Raw genomic sequence first — 9,843 nt, 5'->3', positions numbered from 1 at the left:
ACACACACACACACACACACACACACACACACACACACACACACACACGTTCCAGGTAGATTATACATCAAAATAAGAAACCTGAACCAATAGCCTCATTCCCCTGCAAAAAGATAAGCATCCTTCTGCCAAGTCGTCTCCAAGATCTCTTCCCCACCGACACAACCAATGTTCTTAATTTAAAATAAAAAAATTGCTATTTGTGTGTGCACGCTTGTGTCATAGGATGAGTGTGGTGATCAAGGGTCAGAGCTAACTTGCAGAAGTCTGTTTTCTTCCACAGTGGAATCCAGGGATCAAACTCAAGTCATTGGCTTGCATTGCAAGAGCTTTTACCCACTGGGCCATCTCACCAGCCTAGCACACAGTTTAATTTTAATTTTTTGATACATTTATTTGTTGATTGATTAAGTGTGTATGTGTGTGTTTGTGTGTGTGTGAAGACAAAAGTATTAGACCTGTTTGAGGTGGACCACATAGATCCAGAGGTCTGTCTTCTCCAAGATGATTTTCTACAGAGGAAGCAGTTACAGTCTACAGCATCTTTCTTCCCTTAGGAAAGAGATATTTCACAGTCAGATTCTCTGAAGCCTTAAACTCCTATGCCCGGAGTAGCCACCTTCCTGCTATCTTTGCACACACACCTTTGCACTTTGACCTTCAAGCAGAAGATAGCCTTCTGCTATCACCTCAGTGGTAGTAACCACTGTTGACAGAACAGAGGGAGCTAGAGGTCTAACGTTCACAAGAAGCCCGTCAGCATGAGAGCCTGGTGGTTGTGCAGCACCAACCACAAGCAGAGCCTAGAGTGTTTGCCTCTCAACTCTGCCATGCTTCCATTCTCTTCCTTAGCATTATTGGCTGTGTTTGTTTGTCTGTCTGTTTGGTTGGTTGGTTGGTTGGTTGGTTGGTTGTTGTTTAAGGATCTCACTATGTATCCCTAGCTGGCCTCAAACTCACAGAGATCTGTCTGCCTCTGTCTCCTGAGTACTGGAATTAAAGAACTAAACGATCATACCCAGCTAAAATTGACTATTGTGTCACAGTGACCAGAGGATCAAATATGTTTGTTTTTAAGTGGATAGTAATTGTCAAGCACTATTTGTTAAACTTGCTGTCTTTGCCCCATCTCATGGCACTGAGGATTTACCACAAATCAGTTGTCCACGCATACAACAGTCTGTTCTGTATTCTCTGTTCCGATTTATTGGTCCTTTTGTCTGTCATTCCAATACCACAGTATCCTAACAACTTTATATATATTACACTTTATATATACTTTATATATATAACAACTTTATATAAATAATATACATACATATATGCATATATAATATACATATACATATACATATACATATATATATATATGAAACTACAGTATCTTGAGATTTCTATTGCTGTGATAAATACCATGACCAAAAGCAACTTGGAGAGGAAAGGGCTTATTTCATCTTATAACTTTTGTCCATCATGCAGGGATGTCAGTGTAGGAACTCAAGGCCGGAACTGCTGCAGAAACTAAGTTGGAGCACTGCTTACTGGCCTGGTTCCACTCTCGCTCAGCCTGCTTGCTTGCTTGCTTTCTTTCTTTCTTTCTTTCTTTCTTTCTTTCTTTCTTTCTTTCTTTCTTTCTTTCTTTCTTTCTTCCTTCCTTCCTTCCTTCCTTCCTTCCTTCCTTCCTTCCTTCCCTCTTTTCTTTTTTTTTGTTTCTTTCTTTTTTGGGAGAGTGGTTTAGTTGGTTGGTTGGTTTGTTGTTGTTTGGGTTTTTCTTTGTTTTATTTTGAGACAGGGTTTCTCTGTGTAGCCCTGGCTGTCCTGGAACTCTCTGTAGACTAGACTGACTTCGAACTCAGAGATCCACCAGCCTCTGCCTCCCTTGTGCTGGGATTAAAGGTGTGCACCTCGACTGACTGGTTTCAGCTTGCTTTCTTTTTAGCACTCAGGACCGCTGCTCACATCAGTCATGAAATTTTACCACAGGCTTCCTCACAGACCAGTCTGATGGGGCATCTTAAAATTGAGGTTCCCTCTTTCCAAGTGAATATAGGTTAAGTTCCCATAAAACTGGGCAGAACATACAGCAAGGTGTCCACCAGTTTCCTGTCTGAGAGGTTCTACTGACTGGCCTTTAGCTTCTGATTCTTCTGCTTGTTTCCCAAGTTCTAGGCTCACAGATATGTGGTGCCATACCCAGGTCCATGGTAATTTTAAAATGTGTTTATTACTATTTTTAAAAACCTGCTGGACTTTCATTGAGATTGCATTAAACTTATAAATTAATTGATGCAGAATCGGCAACTTAAGTATTTTGATCTAGAAATATTCTTTAAGTAGCTCTCCACTGATTTCACTCTTTTAAAACTTACCAGTGAGGTGCTGACATTCCCAGGGGACACAGTCTCACAGCAAACTCCCTGATCCTCTGTCTCTCAGGCTCTGTACCTCCCTCTGAAATGTTCCCCAAGGCTTAGGGGTAAGAGTTATTGGAGACGGATCTCTTAGGACTGGGATCCACAGTTCCCCATTTTGATTGGCTGTGGTTTTCTGTAACGGTCTCTGTTATAAAGAGACCATTTCCTTGATGGGAGGTGAGGACTACACTTATCTGTGGGGATAAGGACAAATATTTAGAATATAGTTAGGGAAAACATACATACAAGTAACATTATACAGACAGAGCAGGTTGTATTTATGTATTTAGAAATATATATATACATATAGCATATAGCATATAGTATATAATATGAATTAATTGAAAAAGAAGCTATGAATATGGAGGAGAGAAGGGAAGGTTATATGGGAGGTTTTGGAGAGAGGAAAAGGAAGGGGGAAATTATGTAATTATAATCTCAATAAATAAATAATTTTAAAAATAATATTTTAAAGACTTATCATAAAAGTCTTGCACATCTTTCACTTTTTAGTATTTCATATTATTATACATTCCATTACCTAAATATTTGTTATAAATACTTAAGTGAATGTCACTTAGAAGCACAACTGATTTTTTAAAAATATCTTTGTATCCAGCTATACTCTTCATTCAGTCGGTAGTACTTTATCAATAGATTATCTTAATCATGTATTTTTCATAAGTACATGACTGTTTCATCTGCAAACATCTTCACTTGCTGTTTTAATTTTAATTTCAATTTCATGTCTGGTTAGAATCTTCATCCTCATGTTGCATATGGGCAGTAGTAGTGGACATCTTTATTCTAGATCCTGGGTAGCAGGCTTTTAGCACTTCACCATTATCATGTTTGGTTTACAGTTATCATTGAATATAATTTTAATTAAAATTATGGCTGAATTCCATATTTTTGAAATGCTTTTCTGCACATCATAAGGTAATTGAAGAATACATTGATTTTCTGCATTATTTTGTTAACATGCTGAATCACATTACCTGTGTGTCAGTTCTAAGCCATTGTATTAACTGTGGAATGACATGTTTAATGATGAGCTGCCCCATGTCCTCTGCCCAGGTATAAACTGAAACTGATAGTGGCCCCACTCTCTTCCTCTCCCTCTCCTATTCTTGTCCCTTCTAGTTCTTGGCACATAAAAACATGTGTTTCTGTGACTTCTGGGAAGCAAAATGCAGAAATCAACATACCATATCAATATTTCTTCCCATGGTAGATTCTGGTACCTCCTGGGATCCAGGGAGGAGAAAATACAAGAACAAAAAATGACTCATGGTCCATAATGAATGACTCCTGTCTTTAGTGTCTGTGATTCCAGCCTAGCTAGGCTCCACCGCTCTGGGTCCCTCTGTCGGAGATCCAGAAGAACCCTAGTAGGTTCTTCTGCCCAGAAGCCTCTGTATCTACTCACTGCTCAAAGAAATCTAAGATCCTCACTTGGCTTTGGCCTTAATAGGACGTCAGTGCCTAGGGGACTTGGGGGAGGGGTTCTGCAATGGAACTGTGGGATCTGCTCCGAATGAAGATGAGTGGGAGGGTTCTGAGTGCAGAGATTCTAGCCAGAGATTGAACGGAATAAACTACAAAGATAAAGAGGCTTCCCAGCAGGGGAGTAACAGAACAAGGCTTTTTTTTTTTCTTCTTATTTCCTGTTGATCACTTTGTTCCTTGAGAGGAGTCCAGCATTTAAAGGGGAAGGAATCACATGCATATTTTCTGTTCATTGAGACCTACTATCTTAAATATTTATTTTACTTTTAACTACATGCTTATGTGTGTATGTGTGTATGTGTGGGGGGGATGAGAGTACCTGAGGAGGCCAGAGGCACTGGATGCCCCTGGAGAGAGAGAGTTACAGGCCACCCACGACACTGAAACTAGAAACTGAACTCAGGTCCTCAGCAATAGCAGTATTCACTCTTCACACTGCCCCGCCTCTCCAGTCCCAGGGCCCAGGCTTTTAGCATCTTAGCGGTCCAACGCTTTTCTCTCCCATCTGCCAGCCTGAGAATGAAAGTCCCTGTGCATCCTTGGCTATATGGAGGGAGGCCTGGTAGCCATCATGAGCCGGTCCCCTGCCATGCACTCATTCACTGATCCAGGTGGACAGAGGAGAACCCAGTCATTTTTGGATTACCTATTCAAATCCAACCCGTGTTGGCTTCTGTGGTATGAACTAGTTTCTCTGAGCCACTCCCAGAGCCGTTCTTAGAAGCTGGGCCTAAGAAGCTTGCCAAGATAAACTGGTTACTGGTGAAGTGTGGCGGAGCAGCTGCTGAAAATGCCCAAACTTGGCAGGCCTGTAGAAGGTCTCTTACTGCTTCCCCAGCATGGAGCCCTACAGAGTCAGGCCAGGCCAGAAGCATTTGCCAAAGGCTGCCAGACATCGCTCTAAGACCTTGTTGACTGAGGCCATGCCTGTCTCACCTGAAAACTGAAGAGCCCATCACCACCCTCAAGGGTGACAGAACTCTAAATCCAGTTCCCCTGGGAGCAGCTCAGCATCAAAGGTGTGGGAAGGATGCAGGGGAGGTGTGTGCCAGGTATGGGTATGCAGTAAAAAGAGCTCCAGCAAGGCCTTCCCCTCCCTCCACATAGCCGATGTGATGCTGTTACAACGCTGTTAAATCCATAATTCATTCCTCGTGCGCTACAATGTGAGGTACAAGTCCATGGAAGCAGAGCCTAAAGAGACGTGGATGTGCACGAAAGTTCTCTCTGGAAGAAGAGAAAGGGCACAGTGCGATTCAGCATAACGGCATCTGCAAGGAAGTCTAGTGCCATCCCAGCTCTGAGGCTGCAGTACCACAGTAGGACTTTCTTTGTAAAAAGATACAGCTCTATTATTCCTGTGCTCCTGGTAACTGACTGCTGGGTACCAGAGTGATAACCTGGGTGAAGCAGCTCCCGTTCGGCCATGGGCAATACTTGGGAGACAGAAACATCTGTGCACAAAGTTAGTAATCAATGCTCACCATGATGGAGGAGTGAGTATAGTGGTTGGCAAAGAGGATCCCGAGAGACACTGAGCCCTCTGTATCGATCTGTCTAGTGGCTCCAGGAAGAGGAGTTAGGCCTTCCTTTGTGTGTCCCCTTCTACTGAAAGTGAAGCATCCTAGGCCACTGAAAGGCAAAGGATATGTGTCCATACACAACATCAGATGACGCTGGCAGAATTCTGCTGCAGAAGAGGACGCAGAGAGCACGCAAACACTTGGCTCAACAATCATCAGTTGTTGGAGGGGTGATGCTGCTTGTTCAGTTAGAATTTCTGTTGTTGTCATCAAATACAGCTTGAAGAGGAAAGGATTTATTTCTGCTTACAATTTCCAGGTCATATTCCATCACTGAGGGAAGTTGGGGCAGGAACTTAAGCAGGACAGGAACCTGGAAGCAAGAGATGATGTGGAGCTGGTTGAGGAGTGCTGCTTCCTGGCTTGTACCCCATGTCTTGTTCAGCTTGCTTTCTTATAGCATTCAAGACCACCAGCCCAGGGGTGGCATGGCCACAGTGATCTGGCCCCTCCCACACCAATACCAGTCATCAAGAAAATACCCCCCACAAATCCCACAGGCAATCTGATAGGGACATTTTGTCATTTAAGATTCTCTCTTGCCGCGCCAGGCAGTGGTGGCGCACGCCTTTAATCCCAGCACTTGGGAGACAGAGGCAGGCAGATTTCTGAGTTCGAGGCCAGCCTGGTCTACAGAGTGAGTTCCAGGACAGCCAGGGCTACACAGAGAAACCCTGTCTCGAAAAAAAGAAAAAAAGAAAAAAAAAAAGATTCTCTCTTGCCAAATATGTCTAGGTTTGCATCAGATTGACAAAATCACCACGGTGTCTACATTAGTTCTGTTGAATCGTAGCTTTTGTTGCTATAGGTATTGCTAAGAGCTGCTCAAAAGCTTGCCCTTTCCCTCATCACACTCCCGCAGGGTGGGTTCCCTTTCTCTTCTCCCTTGCGTTCTAGATCCGGTGACCCTCTGCCAGTCCCAGGGTAGAATGAGGGATGGCGATCTATTGTCCCTGAGTCTCACTGGAGCCTCTGGACATGAAGTCCTATTCTCCTGGTCCTTTGCAAAACACACAAAAGAAAACAACCATCCCCTCCCCCCCCCCCAAAAAAAACAACAACAACAAAAAAATAAAACCAGAACCTGCTCTATTCATTTCTCTGTACTGCTGGGACAGTGGTCCTAATTAGCAGTCTCCCTTAGGCAGCTCTGGGTACCATGATTAACAGAGCAATAGAAATGACAGAAAGGAGGGGAAGCGGAGCCCGGGGGACATGGGAAAATACCCAGAGAGCACCAGTTTTGAGCCTTCTGGAATTACATGGAGCGGTGTCAGGTAACAGCAAGTAGAGACCTGTGGTCTAATCCATGCCGGGTAGTGAAGACACTGCCTCCTACCCACGCTGTCCTCTGACTTCTCAGTGAAGTCCACTTCGAAAACCACCATTGTCAGCCCTGTTCCACAGCCACAAGTGCAGCTCTGCCTCCCTTTGGGGCTAATATCATTAGAAGCCTAGTGGTGAGGACCATCACCCAAAGTTAGCCTTTCCCTGATACCATGGGGTCACTGGAAATGACACTGAGCCTATCATTAAAAGGAACAGCCCCTTAAAAACCGACCTTGGTCATGTGGGGAACCTGGATTTTTTTACTTCCTTCTGACAGATCACTCCCCTACACACAACCCCAGAGAGGCACCAGTAAAAAGCTTGCTATACTACAAAGTTGTCAAGTATGCTTCAATCCCAGCACTCCAGAGGCAAAGGGGGGTACATCTCTGTGAGTTTGAGGCCAGCCTGGTCTATATATCAAGTTCCAGGCCAGGCAGGAAGATATAGTGAATCCCTGTCCCAAAACAAATAAAACATTTGTAATAAAGCCAGGTGGCAGTAGCATATGCCTTTAATCCCAGGACCTGGGAGGCAGAGGAAGGTGGTTGTAAAATTGAGGTGGATGTAAAGCAGCAAGTTCCAGGAGGGTCAGAGCTACATGGAGAAACTCTGTCTTGAAAACAAAACAAATCTAATTTAAAAAAAAAAAGACCTTGGATACAACACAAAATTAATATAATTTACAGGGTTGGTTCTAAAGTAATTGACAGATGAGGATGAATACACTTGGAGCAAAATGAAAACAGCCTTAGCAAAGAGAGTAGAGATGTAAAAAAGCAAATTAAAAATTAGAACTGAAAAATACAGTTATAGTAGAATTTTCAACAATAAAATAATAATAAAATTAATACTAATTTTAGGTTCAACAATGAAATGAAGGATATAAGCAAATCAAAATAAACATCAATGAACTCAACAGACTAATAGGAATGACCAAAACTTTCCGTTATCCTGACCACGAGGACGCTGTTTTCAGAGCAGCCCCTCTGGCTGGGCCAGAATTGCAACTTACTACACACACTTGAATTTCATATAAAGGTATGGTTTTTAAAACAACTGCACCTTTGAAGTTCACACAATTTTGGATAAAATGTCAGTGTGTTGGTTGTGTTTTCCCAAACCCCTCTGCATGCAGTCTTTACTAGATAGTAATTTCTCATTAAACTTGGAGTCTATGGTCTAGTCTTTGCTAACTTGAGCATATGGAGCTTGAGCTGTATACCATAGGCTTAGACCATCTTTGTCTTAATCTCTGTTGGTTGAAAATAGGTTTCATTTTGAGCACAGTGCATACAAAATCTTCGCACAAATTAGAAAAGGGCATTCTCCTCTCATGCAAAAGAAAAAGAGAAAGAAATGTTTTAATGTTTACTCCTTGAGAATAATACTTCAGATAAACACACAGAAATAATTTTTACCTTCCCCTCCGCCAAAGATGATGGCTGGCACATGTCATAGAATGTTCTAGGTCTCCCATGTTTTCCAGAATATGTGGATCTTCTCTCAGTATGAGATAGTGTCTTAGTTAGGTTTTATTGCTGTGAATGGACACCATGACCAAGGCAACTTTTTATAAAGGGAAACATTTAATTGGGGCTAGGTTATAGTTTCAGTGGTTCAGCCCATTATCATCGTAGTGGGAAGCATGACAGTGTGCAGGCAGACATGGTTCTGGAAGGAGAGTTCTACAGCTTGATCAGAGAGCTGCCAGGAGAAGACTCTCTTCTGCAGGCAGCTAGAAGGAGACTCTCTTCCATGTGGAGCAGAGCTTGAGCACTAGGAGCCCTCAAAACCTACCTGTACAGTGACACACTTCCTCCAACAAGGTCACATCTAATCGTGCCACTTCCCATGGGGCAAGCACATTCAAACATCACAAATGGTATATGCACATCTTTCTATATATTTTAAATCATCTCTGGACTACTTATAATGCCTGACATAATAAAATACCATACTAATAGTTATTATATTTTATCATTTAATAATGTTGAAAAATATATACATATTTCATTACAAATTCTCCTTTTTTCTGAATATTTTTGATCTTAAGTTTATTGAACAAACTCAAGAATTCCGAAGACTGAGCATGTTCCTCAGTGAGGAGCCTGCTGTTTCTGCATCTAAGTCCTTTGCTTCCTTCTTTGTGGAAAGAAATCAAAGCATAGTCCCCCTATTCCAGTAGATAGCCTAGCTGGCCTTTCCCACTTTAAAACTTGTAAACTATAAGTCCTTGCATATTCAGTGTTTACCTCCTGCTGTTTAGAGTTCATGCCTTACCAACCTTCACAATGCTCACCAGGCCATGCCTCCTCTACCCACACAGCATGCTATCAGGAATCAGAGGGTAGTAATGTCCTGCATGATGGCAATGTGGGCCAGATGCCTTCCAACTACATGGCACAGAAGCCAGAAAAGTTAGTGTAGCATGAGGTAAATCCTAAGCTCACAGTTTTATCCATTCTGTCTGAGTGAAACTACTTCTGACCTTTTCTAACTAGAACAAAATTCTAATGTGGAATTCACCTTAATGACAAGCAAACTAGGTGATCATTTCAATAAAAGCAGAAAAGCACTTGACTAAACTAATACTCAATAGGAAAATTTCCAGCAAACTAGCCTTAGAAGGGAACACAATAAAGGGCCTCTTGAAACAAAACATCTAACAACTAGCCAGTAGGTGGTGGCACATGACTTTAATCCTAGCACTCTGAGGATCTCTGTGAGTTTGAGGCCAGCCTGGTCTATAGAATGAGTTTCCTGGACATCTAGGGCTACACAGAGAGACCCTGGCTTAAAACAAAACAACAACAGCAACAAAATTTAACAACTTGCAGCACTTGCTGCTCTTGAAGAAGAGCCAGATTTAGTCTCCAGCACCCACAGGGCAGTCCACAACCATACAACCATATGTAACTCTAATTCCAGGGAATCCAGTGACCTCTTCTCTCTCTCCAACACTAGTAGTAATAGTAATAGCAATAATAAAAGTAACAAGACATTTG

The sequence above is a fragment of the Grammomys surdaster genome, unplaced genomic scaffold, assembly GCF_004785775.1.
Source record: "Grammomys surdaster isolate TR1022 unplaced genomic scaffold, NIH_TR_1.0 129, whole genome shotgun sequence".
NCBI classification, from domain to species: domain Eukaryota; kingdom Metazoa; phylum Chordata; class Mammalia; order Rodentia; family Muridae; genus Grammomys; species Grammomys surdaster.
The sequence above is the reverse complement of the archived record's forward strand: the minus strand, read 5'-3'. Positions refer to the sequence as shown.